The 12,716-nt window shown below is 39.4% G+C and overlaps 1 protein-coding gene across 2 annotated transcripts in view; it reads right to left on the bottom strand.

Moving 5' to 3' along the window:
• The window catches only part of LIN52 (lin-52 DREAM MuvB core complex component), a 129,972-nt gene that overhangs the window by 43,830 nt on the left and 73,426 nt on the right, over positions 1 to 12,716 (bottom strand). The gene's annotated exons all lie outside the window — the stretch shown is intronic.

The raw sequence follows: 12,716 nt of genomic DNA, 5'->3' as shown, positions 1-12,716 counted from the left end.
GGAGGCTATATTTCCATTTCTTGTTCTGTAAATATGAGATTCTATCTTATTCAACAGGTAGGCACACAACACTGTGCTATGATATACAAAGTAACATAAAGCATGATCCCTGACAGCAGGGATCTTACCATTTAGTTGAGAAGATAAGCATAAATAACAGTTGAAGAACAATTAAATGGGTGTAAAAAGGATGCTAAAGAAAGTTGGGAAGGGAAAGCTCTATGTGGCTAAAAGAGTTGGGTGGGAATAATAACAGCTTAAGAAAAATGTAATAGAAGACAATTTGTCATAAAGGAAGTCAGGAGTGGGAGCATTCAATGTGGCTAAGAGGTGGGAGCCAACCTGTAGTCACATTCATGGTTTGTCTTCCAATTACTACCAGATTTTTTTTTTTAATGTTAAAAACTTGTTAAAACCTACTGATTGAATAATATTTATTAAACCCTTCATGAAAAGTAACTGATATAATGTTAGGAAACATTTACATCTAAGTCAATCAGTGGCTCAAATGCAAAAGTCAGAGGTGTGCCCTGCTTTGAAAAATAAAGATTAAAAAGCAAAATCAAAAATTATTCATGATGCAAAAAGGAATAATTTTATTTGTAAGATTTAAATTTACACAACACTTTTAATACTGTGCCGGTTTTCATTTATTACCTCTCAGCTCTTAACTCACCCTTCTGTGCCCTGCTTTGTGATACTGGAGCTAGCCCCTGCGGGTTACATTTGTCCTCCATCGCCTAGTTTGATGCTAAGCCCTGTCAATAGAGGGCACTAGAGGGAGACTGCAAGGCTGCAATACGCAGATCAGCATGGGGGTGGGAGGGGGATGCTCCAGCCGTGTTAGCTCTGGCAGTGGTGGCCCTCTCAGTTCAGTGGCAGGGCTCCCTCTGGCAAAGAATCTTTATCACCACGGTGTTGGGTTGCTCTTACCGTTCAGCAGCGGAGGACCCTCTGGCAGTAGGCAGCATGTTCCTGTGCAGCCATGTCCTCTCTTCAGGCGTCTGGATCTCTGCCTTTGGGGACCCTCTATTAAGTTTCTAAGTTCCTTCCTTTATCACGCTCCCTGAGCCCTGCGGGTTAAGCAGCTTTCTGCAGCTGCTACCTCTTTCACCTTAGAATCTTCCTGTACCCCTTTAGTAGTTAACTGAGGGAGCCCTGGTAGCACAGTGGTTAAGTGCCCAACTGCTAACTGAAAGGTTGGCAGTTCAAACCCAATAGCCACTCCATGGGAGAAAGATGTTGCAAGCTGCTTCCATAAAGATTACAGCCTCGGAAACCTGATAGAGCAGTTCTGCTCTGTCCTATACAGTCACTGTGAGTCGGAATCTACCTGGTTAGTAAACTACTTTTTACCTAGTTAACAATTCTTTATTTAAAAATTTCCCCATTCAAATTACTGATGCGGCTTCTGTCTTTTGGCTGGATCCTGACTGAAATAACTCAGAATGACCAAATAAATGGAACAAAATGTGGTACCACTTAAAGTTTGTCCCCAAATCATAATGTTAAGAAATAAATTCTAGCAATTACTGTTATAAGTCTGGAGAAATCCCTTAAGGTCCATCTGAATGAGTTAACCATAAATATAAGGTTACCCAAACCATGAATACTAAGCATTGAATAACAAGAGTAAAGAAAAAGCTATGTCAGAGAAACTTCGGTATTTTGTTGTGATAAAATTACAAGATTAGTGGCTGACAATAACCCAATAGATGAAATAACCTGATTATAAGGAAGCATTTAATACTGCGTCTCCTGGCATCTTCCTTGCAAAATTAATTAAAACTAGCCAGGATATATGAGTCTCACGAATTGAAAACTGGCCTCAAGACCACAAGCAGTGTTTATAAACTACCTTAAATCACATTGAGGAAAGTGTCTAGTAGAATGTCCAGAGAGTATTAGATTGGTTATGTAACCCAGTATTTCCATTAGTGCCTGGGAAAGTAAAGAGTAAGTTAATTAATGTTGAGTAGACATTAAATAAAAGGGATTTGTGAAAACTAGTATGGCCTAAAATATAGAAGATATAGAAAAATGGAAAAGATGTATAAAAGACCTTTTCAAAAGGTAAACTCTTTCTCTTTACTATGAATAATTAATACAAAAGTAATTTTCACCTATAGATCTCAAAACCTCCATATGCATAACGGGCTACATAAAGTTGATAGGAAAGAATTAAAGGTTACTTCCTGGGCTAAGAACAGCAGTCAGCTCAGGGGACCTAATTCCTTTGAGTCTATAGAGATTATAAACTCTCAGAGAGGGAAGGGTATCGGACTACAAATAATCCTTTGCATAGCTACATCACACAGCAGCTTGAGATATGCCACAATTTTCTTATCATGTGGATTGGTATAATTACAAATATATAGAGGCAGGGACAAACTGAAGCAGCGTAGCACCAGCAGCCAAACTGAACTTTTTGTTCCTAAGCTTAGATATCACTTCTGCCTTAATAAAGAGATTGCCTAAACTCAGAAGTTGTCTGGACTCTTCCCTCCTCTCCTGTACTTTCCTAGCACCTATGTGTGTGTCAGGCACTGGAGACCCAGTGGAGAAAAAGATGACATCCTGACAAGTAACTGAAATGTCTGGATTAGGGCAGGAGAAGCAGATGGTGCTGGTACAGGTGGAGCATATATCATGGGCTTGAGAGTGGAGGTAGGAGTAACCTAGTCTAAGAGTCAGGCATGGTCTTCCAAAGGAAATGACATTAAGCTAAACCTAGAGTTTGTTCTAGGCTCTGTGTGGGCTCCTTCTCAAAAGAAATGAGTTGTCAATGGTGAGTTCTTGCTACAGGACCAAAGATGGTCTGAGGCTTGTTTTCGAATTGCTTCAACCAGTCAAAGGGAGGCCTAAGGTATGGCTTTCTAGAAAAACTCATGGCTCCAAAATGTTAGCAAGTCTCGATTTAGCTAGGAAAGGGCCTGGATTAAGCTCCTCTTCACGTGTACCCATACAGATACACTATGCTTTATGCTTCTTTTTAGCAGTTATCTGGGTAATGGAAAGATAAGTAATAGCCATAAAAAGTGACTAATTCATGGCAGTGCTAAGCAGGCCTCAGGAGAGCACCCAGTGCTAGGACCAAAAGCCTTTCCCCAGCCATCATGGTAAGAAGAGTAAGGCCTTGCTCAGCAAGAATGTTTAGGAGCAGAGGTTTTGGAATCACAAAGGCCTGAATTCCAGTCCCAGTTCTGTAATTTAATACCCATATAACCTTGAGCAAGTGATCTCTTCTTTCTTCATCTGTACAATGTGGGTAACAACAGTAGCTACCTCACAGGAATGTTACTAGGATGTACAGGAAAAGCTGGCACAGTGTCAGACACATGGAATACATTCAGTTGCTATTCATGGGTCACTACTCTGATACCCGAACAAAGTTTAGGTTGGATTATGTACCTTGCTTTAGATAGAAACACCATTTATCCTAAAAACAGTGGTTCTCAGCCTTTTAGAGAGGCGTAGATTGGTAGACACAGTTGATTGTCTACCCACAGCCATTCCCTTACTTATCCTTTACTAAAAAAAAACCTTGGTTTTATTCAGGTACAGGGTAATCATGTTTTGGGGGGAGGCTGGGCCCCTCCCCAAGCCCCGGTCTCATTCTTCTTGATAGGGACTGGTTTAGGCACAGAAATGTGAATAAGGCTATTCAATGGAATGTGAAGGGAAACTTGCTTTGGAGCTTCTGGGGTTTTTCTGATAAGAAGAGATGCATAGGAAGGAGCAATTCCCTCTTCTGTGTCAGGACACTGCTGTTCAGCATATGATGCCAAAAACTGTAGCAGCCATCTTGCAACTACGATGAAAGCCCATCTAAGAGGAAATCTTAAAACACTTAAGGTGGCAAAGCAGAAAAATGAAACTAACAGGGGTCTCTGATGATATTGCTGAGGCACTGAATTAACCAATCTTGAAAAAAAATACCTCTGGATTTGTTATACATTAACATCTTTATCCTTTAATCCTTTTTAGTTGGGTTTTCTGTTATGTGCAGACAAAAGCATCCTATCTGATAGAGGCTGTTATGGCCCCCTCCATCTCGATATGTGTTGAAGTCCTAATCTGTGTAACCTGTAAATATAACCCTATTTGGAAATAGTGGTTTCTTTTCTTATGTTAATGAGGCCATACCAAGCAGGGTGGGTCCTAAACCTAATCACCTATAAGTGGTGTTTTATAAAAAGAGCAGAACAGACACAGAGACACACGCAGGATGAAGACACCATACGAAGACACTCGTGGCAGATGCATCTACAAGCCCAGGAATGCCGAGGACTGCTGGCAGCTACTAGAAGCTGAAAAAGACAAAGGATCGCCCTCTAAAGACACATCCTGAATGTGGATTTCTAACCTCCGGAACTGTAGAAATAAATTTCTGTTCTATAAAGCCACCCTCTTGTGGTATTTTTTGTTATGGCACCACTAAGTAACTTAGACAGAGATCTTTTGAAAAATCTGAGAAAAGCTATGGACGATTTTTGCAGAAAAAAATACATGTATACACACACATACAATTTTGTTTGTAATTCCAGCCTCATGAACTCTAGGTTAAGAACATGGCTACAGAATCTTCCTGAACAAGATGGATACCTGGGCATTATCCACACACAAAAAGAAGCTTAAATCAGTTAATTGCATAAATAGTAACATCACATTGCAAATAACTGTGTTACATATATGCAAAGGCAGGCAGGAGGAATTCTGTTGAATGAAGGTTATGCTAAGATCACCAGAAAGCTTTAAGAAAGGGAGGTACCAAAAGAGCCTTCTCTTAAAGGTATAAAGTCAATGTTATTCTTTATTTAAAATTTTCAGGGATAATTTGGGTAGGATTTTTTTTTTAACCTCAGAATTTCCAGTATTAATTTTTCTTACAGTTAAATCAAAAGATACCGTCTACACTAAAAAGAAAATCATTAATACAAGAGAGAAAAGACATTTTACTTGCATTAATCAGTTGAGGATAAATAAGGTTAAAACATATAACGTGGCATTAGTTTAGATCCAACCACTAGGAATATACAGCCTTTTTTTCTTTTAAGAATATAGATATTGACCAAACAATTAGACACAATATGATTTAACTGCAATTACTATAAGTGCTACTAAGTTAAAATCAAGTGAACAAAGTGAGAGTACAGCTGAAAACCAAAAGTAATGTGAGGCGGGTCAGCTCAGATGAGACCTTCATGCTTCATTTAGGAGGTGATAACCTAGGTTTCTGGGCTGGGTAACCTAGGCAGGTAGTACAAAAGTTGAGAATCTGCTTATCTAAATGCTTTTTGTTGTTGTTGTTTTTTTTAGTTTTTCTACTCAATCACTTTTATTAGAAAGTAACTTCTCTGTATATTGATGACAGATATACTCCAATGGAAACACTAATTCTTTAAAATTACACATTATAATTTTTAAAAAACTATTGATTTAAACAAATTTTTTTTTTTTTAACTTCCCATTCTCCCCTACTCCCACCCTTGGTAATCATTAATCTACTTTTGTCTCTATGCATTTGCCTATTCTAGGTATTTCATATAAGTGGAATCATACAATATTTGTCCTTTTGTGTCTTTAAGGTTCATCCATGTTGTAGCATGTATCAGGTTTCTCTTCACAGCTGAATAGTATTCCAATGTGTGTATATTCCACATTTTGTTTATCCATTCATCTATTGATGGACACTTGGGTTGTTTCTACCTTTTGGTGGTAAATAATGCTGCAGTGAACTTTCAAGTATCTGAGTCCCTGCTTTCAATTCTTTTGGCTCTATCTAAGAGTGGAACTGCTAGGTCATATGGTAACCCTGTTTAACTTTTTATGGAACTGCCATAGCAACTGCACCATTTTACATTCCCACCAGCAATGGATGAGGGTTGCAATTTCTCCATAACTGGCTGTGGTGTGATGGGTTGGTTTTATATGGCCTTTCTAGCCATGGTCTTGTAACTCCTACCAAATGTTTGGGTGGAGCTATGCAAATAAGTGCAAAAAAAGTACATGGCATCCTTGTGGGGGTAGGACCATGCAAATTAGATGTTTGGAGCCCTAATGAGGGGACTGGTTAGTTCTGCCATCTGCTAGGCTTAAAAGAGAGCTAATCCCTGAGTAGAGTGGGGATCTCACTACCACCAAGAAGAAGAGTCAGAAATGGAGTGCATCCTTTGGACCTGGGATCCCTGTGCTGAAAACCTCCTAGACCCAGGAGACAGAGAGAGAGACAGCTGTTAACACTGGAGACAGTGCAAGACAGAGAAAAGCAGCGGCAGAGAGACAGTGGTGCAGGAGTAGCAAGCATGATAGTGGTGAAAAATGACAGGAAGCAAGAGACCGGCAGGAGATGGCTGCACTGGGGCGTGCTGGCCCAAGGAGCTAAGAGTTGTAACACTTGCTGGAGAAGGCCCCAAGCAGAGCCCAGCAGCAGAGGGAGAGACGAAGATGTCCTGATCAAGAACTGTATCCTGAGGTGTTCCTGCTACTTTTGAGTTATTCTTGATCTCAAATTGTATGTACCCTGTTACTTCCCTAATAAACTACTTAACTGTAAGTATGGTTGGTGAGCTGTGAGACACTGCAGCAAATTATAGAAAACAAAGACTGGAGGGAGAGTACAGAGGGGAGCTGGAATAGTTATTGTTAGAGATGACGAAGTGGTACAAAATTTGGAAAAGTAGGGCATTTGGGACATCTTTAACCTCTGTTTCATAGGAACCAACAAGACTTGTTATTTTCCCTTCTTCTGATTTATGCCTATCCCTAAGAAAGGTGATTCAACCGAATGCAGAAATTATCAAACAGTATTATTAACATCACATGCAAGCAAAATTTTGCTGAAAGATCATTAAAGTGGCTGCAGCAGAATATTGACAGAGAACTTCCAGAAATTCAAGCCAGATTTAGAAGAGGACGTGGAACCAAGGATATCATTGCTAATGTCAGATGGATCCTGGCTGAAAGCAGAGAATACCAGAAAGACGTTTACCTGTGTTTTGCTGACTATACTAAGGCATTTGACTGCGTGGATCATAACAAATTATGGTTAGCATTGCGGAGAATGGGAATTCCAGAACACTTAATTGTGCTCATGAGGAATCTGTACGTGGATCAAGAGGCAGTTGTTCAAACAGAACAAGGGGATACTGCATGGTTTAAAATCAGGAAAGGTGTGCATCAGGTGTATCCTTACACCATTCAATCTGTATGCTGAGCAAATAATCTGAGAAGCGGGACTACATGAAGTGCGGGGCATCAGGACTGGAGGAAGATTCATTAACAACCTGCGTTATACAGGTTGTTAATGACACGAACTTGCTTGCTGAAAGCGAAGAGGACTTGAAGTACTTACTGATGAAGATCAAAGACCACAGTCATTGGTATGGATTACAACTCAACATAAAGAAAACAAAAATTCTCACAACTGGACCAATAAGCCACATCATGATAAATGGAGAAAAGATTGAGGTTGTCAAGAATTTCATGTTACCTAGACCCACAATCAACAACCACGGAAGCAGCAGTCAAGAAATCAAAAGATGCGCTGCATTGGGCAAATCGGCTGCAAGTAATCTCTTTAAAGTGTTAAAAAGCAAAGATGTCACCCTGAGGACTAAGGTGTGCCTGACCCAGGCTACAGTGTTTTCAATCGCCTCATGTGCACGTGAAAGCTGGACAATGAATAACGAAGACTGAAGAAGAACTGACACCTTTCAATTGTGGTGTTGGTAAAGAAAATTGAATATACCCCAAAAGAACCACCAAAAGAACAAACAAATCTGTCCTGGAATACGTACAACCAGAATGCTCCTTGGAAGCAAGGATGGAGAGGCTGTGTCTCGCATACCTTGGACATGTTATCAGGAGGGATCAGTCCTTGGAGAAGGACATCATGCTTGGTAGAGGGCCAGTGAAAAAGAGGAAGATCTTCAGTGAGTTGGACTGACACAGTGGCTGCAATAATGGGCTCAAGCATAGCACCAATTGTGAGGGTGGCACAGGACCGGGCAGTGTTTCACTCTGTTGTGCATAGGGTTGTTATAAGTCGGAACTGATTTGAGGGCATCTAACAACAAAAACAGTGAATATGAGGTGTTATCTCATCGTGGTTTTGATTTGCATTTCCCTAATGACTAATGAAATAGCCCTGGTGGTGCAGTGGTTAAGCACTGGGCTGCTAACACGAAGGTCTGTAGTTCAAACCTACCCAGCAGCTCCACGAGAGACCAGACCTGGCGATCTTCTCTGTGAAGATTACAGCCTAGGAAACCCTATAGGGCACTTCCCATCTGTCATACAGGGTCACTACGAGTCGGAATTGAATTGATGGCACCCAACAACAACAAATGACTAATGATGTTGAGCACCTTTTCATGTGCTGATTGGTCATTTGTGTATCTTCTTTGGAAAAACCTCTAAGTCCTTTGCCCATTTTTAATTTTTTTTGTCCTTTTGTTAAGTTGTAGGAGTCCTTTACACACCCTGTATATTAAACCCTTATCAGATACATGGTTTCCAAATGCTTTCCCCCATTTGATAGGCTGCCTTTTCACTTTCTTGATAATATCCCTTGATGCACAAAAATTTTAAATTGTGTTGAAACACTCTTTATTTTGTCCTTTGTTGCTTGTGCTTTTGGTATCATATCTAAGGATCCATTGTCAAAAACAAGATCCTGAAGCTTTACCCCTATGTTTTCTTCTAAGAGTTTTATGGTTTTAGCTCTTTTATTTAGGCCATTGATCTATTTCGAGTTGATTTTCACATATGGTTAAATTTCATATATGGGCCCAACTTCATTCTTTTGCATGTGGAGATCCAGCTGCCCCAGAATAATCCAGAGCCTTTAAATGCTCATTTCCCGTGGCCTCAGCAAACCTGTGCTGTCTAAAAGGTTGGAAAGAGCCCCGGGGCCCAAAGAAATGGCAGGAAACAGGGTATAAGGAGACCTGGGAGGAAAACTATAATCAGTCTGGGTGCAAAAGTTGACTATAGTCAAGGAACTAAGGACATCAATGTAGTAACTTGCAATATGAGAAGAAGTATTAAAAAATTCTGAAATTTTGTGCTATTTGGCTTTGAAAAATAGCATTCAAACCTGTGAGCTGCGGCAATCAGGCTAAATAAGTTTGATTTCTGCTCTCCAGAGAACAATAATTTAAGGTGGCAATAACAATAAAGACAGCTAAACAGACATATTCCTTCCTGTCTTAACAAAGATTTCCTTCATTCCTGCAAAAGAAAGTTAAATTATCAAGTGAAGTTTCAGAAGAAGAAATTACTGAAAATTTGACCATCAAGATACTTCTGAAACTGAAATAAAGAACTGGGGATATTTGCAACACCATCTGGCAAATGCGGCACAAAATCCTTAATTATTGAGATCAAGAAGTACATTTTCCATGGGAAATTCTCAGAGCCTCAGGAGTAGATTTGACATGAAGTTCTAACAAAAATTTAACTCTGCCTGGAGGAATGGAAAGATACTTCACCAGTGGGTTAAGATTTGAAATGGCCTTGAAGGGTAAGTAGGTGTTTTCCTGATAAAGCCTGAGAGAAAGACTAGGGCAGTGTTAGGAAGGCCCTTTGGTGAAGGCCTGAGGAATACGAATTTTATCTTGTAGGAACCAAGGAATCAAAGGGCTTTTATAAGCAGCAGTGTGATACAGGGTCGTTATGAGTCGGAATCGACCCGATGGCATTGGGTTTGGTTTTTTTTTTAGTGTGATATGAGTAGCTTTGCTTTTTAGGAGGCATCTGTGGTAGCAGAAGATGGACCTTTTTTGTTTTTACCCTTGACCATGGCAACTAACAATACTACATACCTAACAGATGTTCAATAAATACTCGTTGATAGACTACCTGAGCATTAGGAAAGGGTTATTAGAACAACTGTAGATTGACCTAGAAACAAGAGTTAGTCCACAAAGCCAATACTGGGTGAGTATTCACATGAAGACAACAAAACTATTTAAGGCTTGAGATTTATTTTTTTGTTATTGTTCAAAAGGGGGTAAGTATTATGATCTGTAGCTGAACGATGCCAATTCTTCTCTTTTTACATTAATATGACTTTATTTGGCTTAAAATAGGAGGACAAAGCAAATCAATAATCTTATCTAGAGGAAATAAAGCCAAGGAAAATTGCATCTAAAACATCAATGTTTATTTTGGTCTGTAAGCCCTTTTCTTGCTCAGCTGTACAGTCTCCAATCATCCCTGAAATACAAGTGATTGGGCTCTTCTGGACCCACCAGTTAAGGGGAAGGAACATTTATCTACCGTCAATTCATGGGACACTAATCTCCTTCCCACTTCTCTGATTACAGGCAAGCAGGCTGCTAGAGGAAGGGCCTGAACAGAAGCTTTAAAAATAAATAAATAAACCCAGCCCCTTCTGCTCTAGGAATACAGAAAAGATTGGCTTTAATACAAGAGAAAGTGATCTGCCGGAACAAAAGCCTATCTGAAGGAGGAGCAAACCCCACAAGCTGGCCTGGCATTATTGCTAGGGAGATAGCATACTTGTTAAAAATGTATATTTTAATTTTCGGTATTGCAAAAGGCCTCAATTTGCCCGGGGATCTAGCTAAGCTGCCATTTTCTACTACGACAGAGTCTAATCTTTATTTAATGGATTTAGCATCTATCTTCACTAGAGTGGTCTCTGAGGAAAAAGGGAGGGGAGAATGAAGGGGCAGAGAAGAGACGATCAGATCCCCCCTCCCCCTTTCATCCATCCGGCGCTCATGTTTGTGTTCAAAATTCAATTACCTCCTTATTGATACTTCACAGAGATATTTAAGCTGCAAACATGAAGCCCTGATTTCCCAAGGGGCCATGCCCCTCTCTATTTCACTGCTCTGCTTCCCCCAGGGTGAATTCCTGAGGCGTCCATATTAATAGGTAATCAGTCACAATTCATTTATTAAACAGCTAGCAAGGTTTATCAGCCTGCCCTGATTAGCCTGAAGAAACCAGTGAATTCCTAATTTATTTATGGAAATGTAAGTGTCTTTTTGAATTCCATTCAGGGGCTGCAGGAGTGTTTTGGTCCTAGCATACTGAAATCTAAGTAACGGGCAGCGCAAGCAGCAAGCAAGCTTTCCAGTAAGGAGAAGGGGGCTCCTGCCCCGTGAAGGCAAAGAGCCAGGGACACACACTGCAGAGATCATTCTCCTGGTCACAGGATTTGGTCCCCATAATCCTTGGATTAGTACTTATTTGATTGCTTTCTGTTTACATAAAAGAGTTTGAAATGTTGTCAGGAGGCAGCCATTGCTATCCACTGTAACAAAAATCAATCTCAGAGATGCTGCCTTTTGATTGGCAGAAAAGTAGCCCTTAATGGAGCAGAATCCAGGACCTCTGTGAGTTAAAATACAGTAATTCTTAGAAGAGTTAAAACCAACACTGGGCTGGAATACAAACCAAAACCTCTAAAATAATACTTTTCAAGCATTCATCTTAGAATAGTAGCTAAACTAGACCCTGTTTCAATCTTATACTGTTCTAAGCTACAGTTATAAAACAGCTTTGCATATAATTTCCACAATTCTAATCAATTAATACTTCACCCAAAATTGCCCGTTACTAATTAAAAGGCCAATACAGACTAAATACGGCTCTTAGGGGTAACATTAAAACCCATGCTAACTGCCCCACTAAAGTGCAATTAGTTAAAAAAAAAAACAAAAAACTGTTTTAGGGACAGGAGTAGATCAAGACTCTTGCTTCCAGCCAGAATTAGGACTGGGTTCTTCTGAGGAGTCACTGGGTGGTGCAAACAGTTAAAAGGCTCAGCTGCTAAACCGAAAGGTTAGAAGTTCAGGTCCACCCAGAGGCACCTCAGAAGAAAGCCCTGAAACAGAAAGGAGGCATCAGGTAAAGAGGAAATGTGAATAATGTATAAAACCAAAAGCCAAACCCACTGCCGTCGAGTCGATTCCGACTCATAGCGACCCTATAATGTATAGACTTTAGTTAATAATAATGTGTGAATACTGGTTCATTAATTATAACAAATGTGCCATACTAACCATAATAGGGCAAACTGGGTATGGGTTATATGGGAACCCTCCAGACTACCTTCACAATTGTTCTTTAAATCTAACACTGTTCCAAAGTAAAAAGTTCATCTGAAAAAATCAGTGACAATTTACAAACTAAGTCAGGAGGTTGCCAAAATATGAAAAAGTAATTTTTATGTTTTTCCAAGAGAAAGTTGAAAATATTCTTTCAAAAAATCCTTTTCTATTAAAAACAATATTTTTGAAATATTGAAAGTAACACACTTATAAATGAGAACTTTTATATTTATTTTTACCTAACAGGAATAACAAAAAAATATATTTACTTATCATTACATTTTGTTATCAGTTTTAAATATATTCTCCAGAAGATATTATCACCATGTAAAATGTCGATGACTACTATAGTACAATAAATGGGAAACCCCTAAAGCTCTCTAACACAACCTCACACACACACACACACACACACACAATACAAAAAAAAGAAAAAAGACAAAGCAATTCTGATATTAAACAAAAATATAACTAGGGTGTCTGCAAAAAAAAAAAAAAATCACAATATATTCTCAAAGCAAACAAACTCTTTACATTGTGTAAGGTTACTGTTCCTATTCTTGAGTTTGAATTCTCGAGAAATGATTTGTGTATGCTCTGGCTAAAGATTAAAAACATGGGATCAAG

The sequence above is a fragment of the Loxodonta africana genome, chromosome 10 (assembly GCF_030014295.1).
Source record: "Loxodonta africana isolate mLoxAfr1 chromosome 10, mLoxAfr1.hap2, whole genome shotgun sequence".
NCBI lineage: Eukaryota > Metazoa > Chordata > Mammalia > Proboscidea > Elephantidae > Loxodonta > Loxodonta africana.
This window is presented reverse-complemented; position numbering and strand designations above follow the sequence as displayed.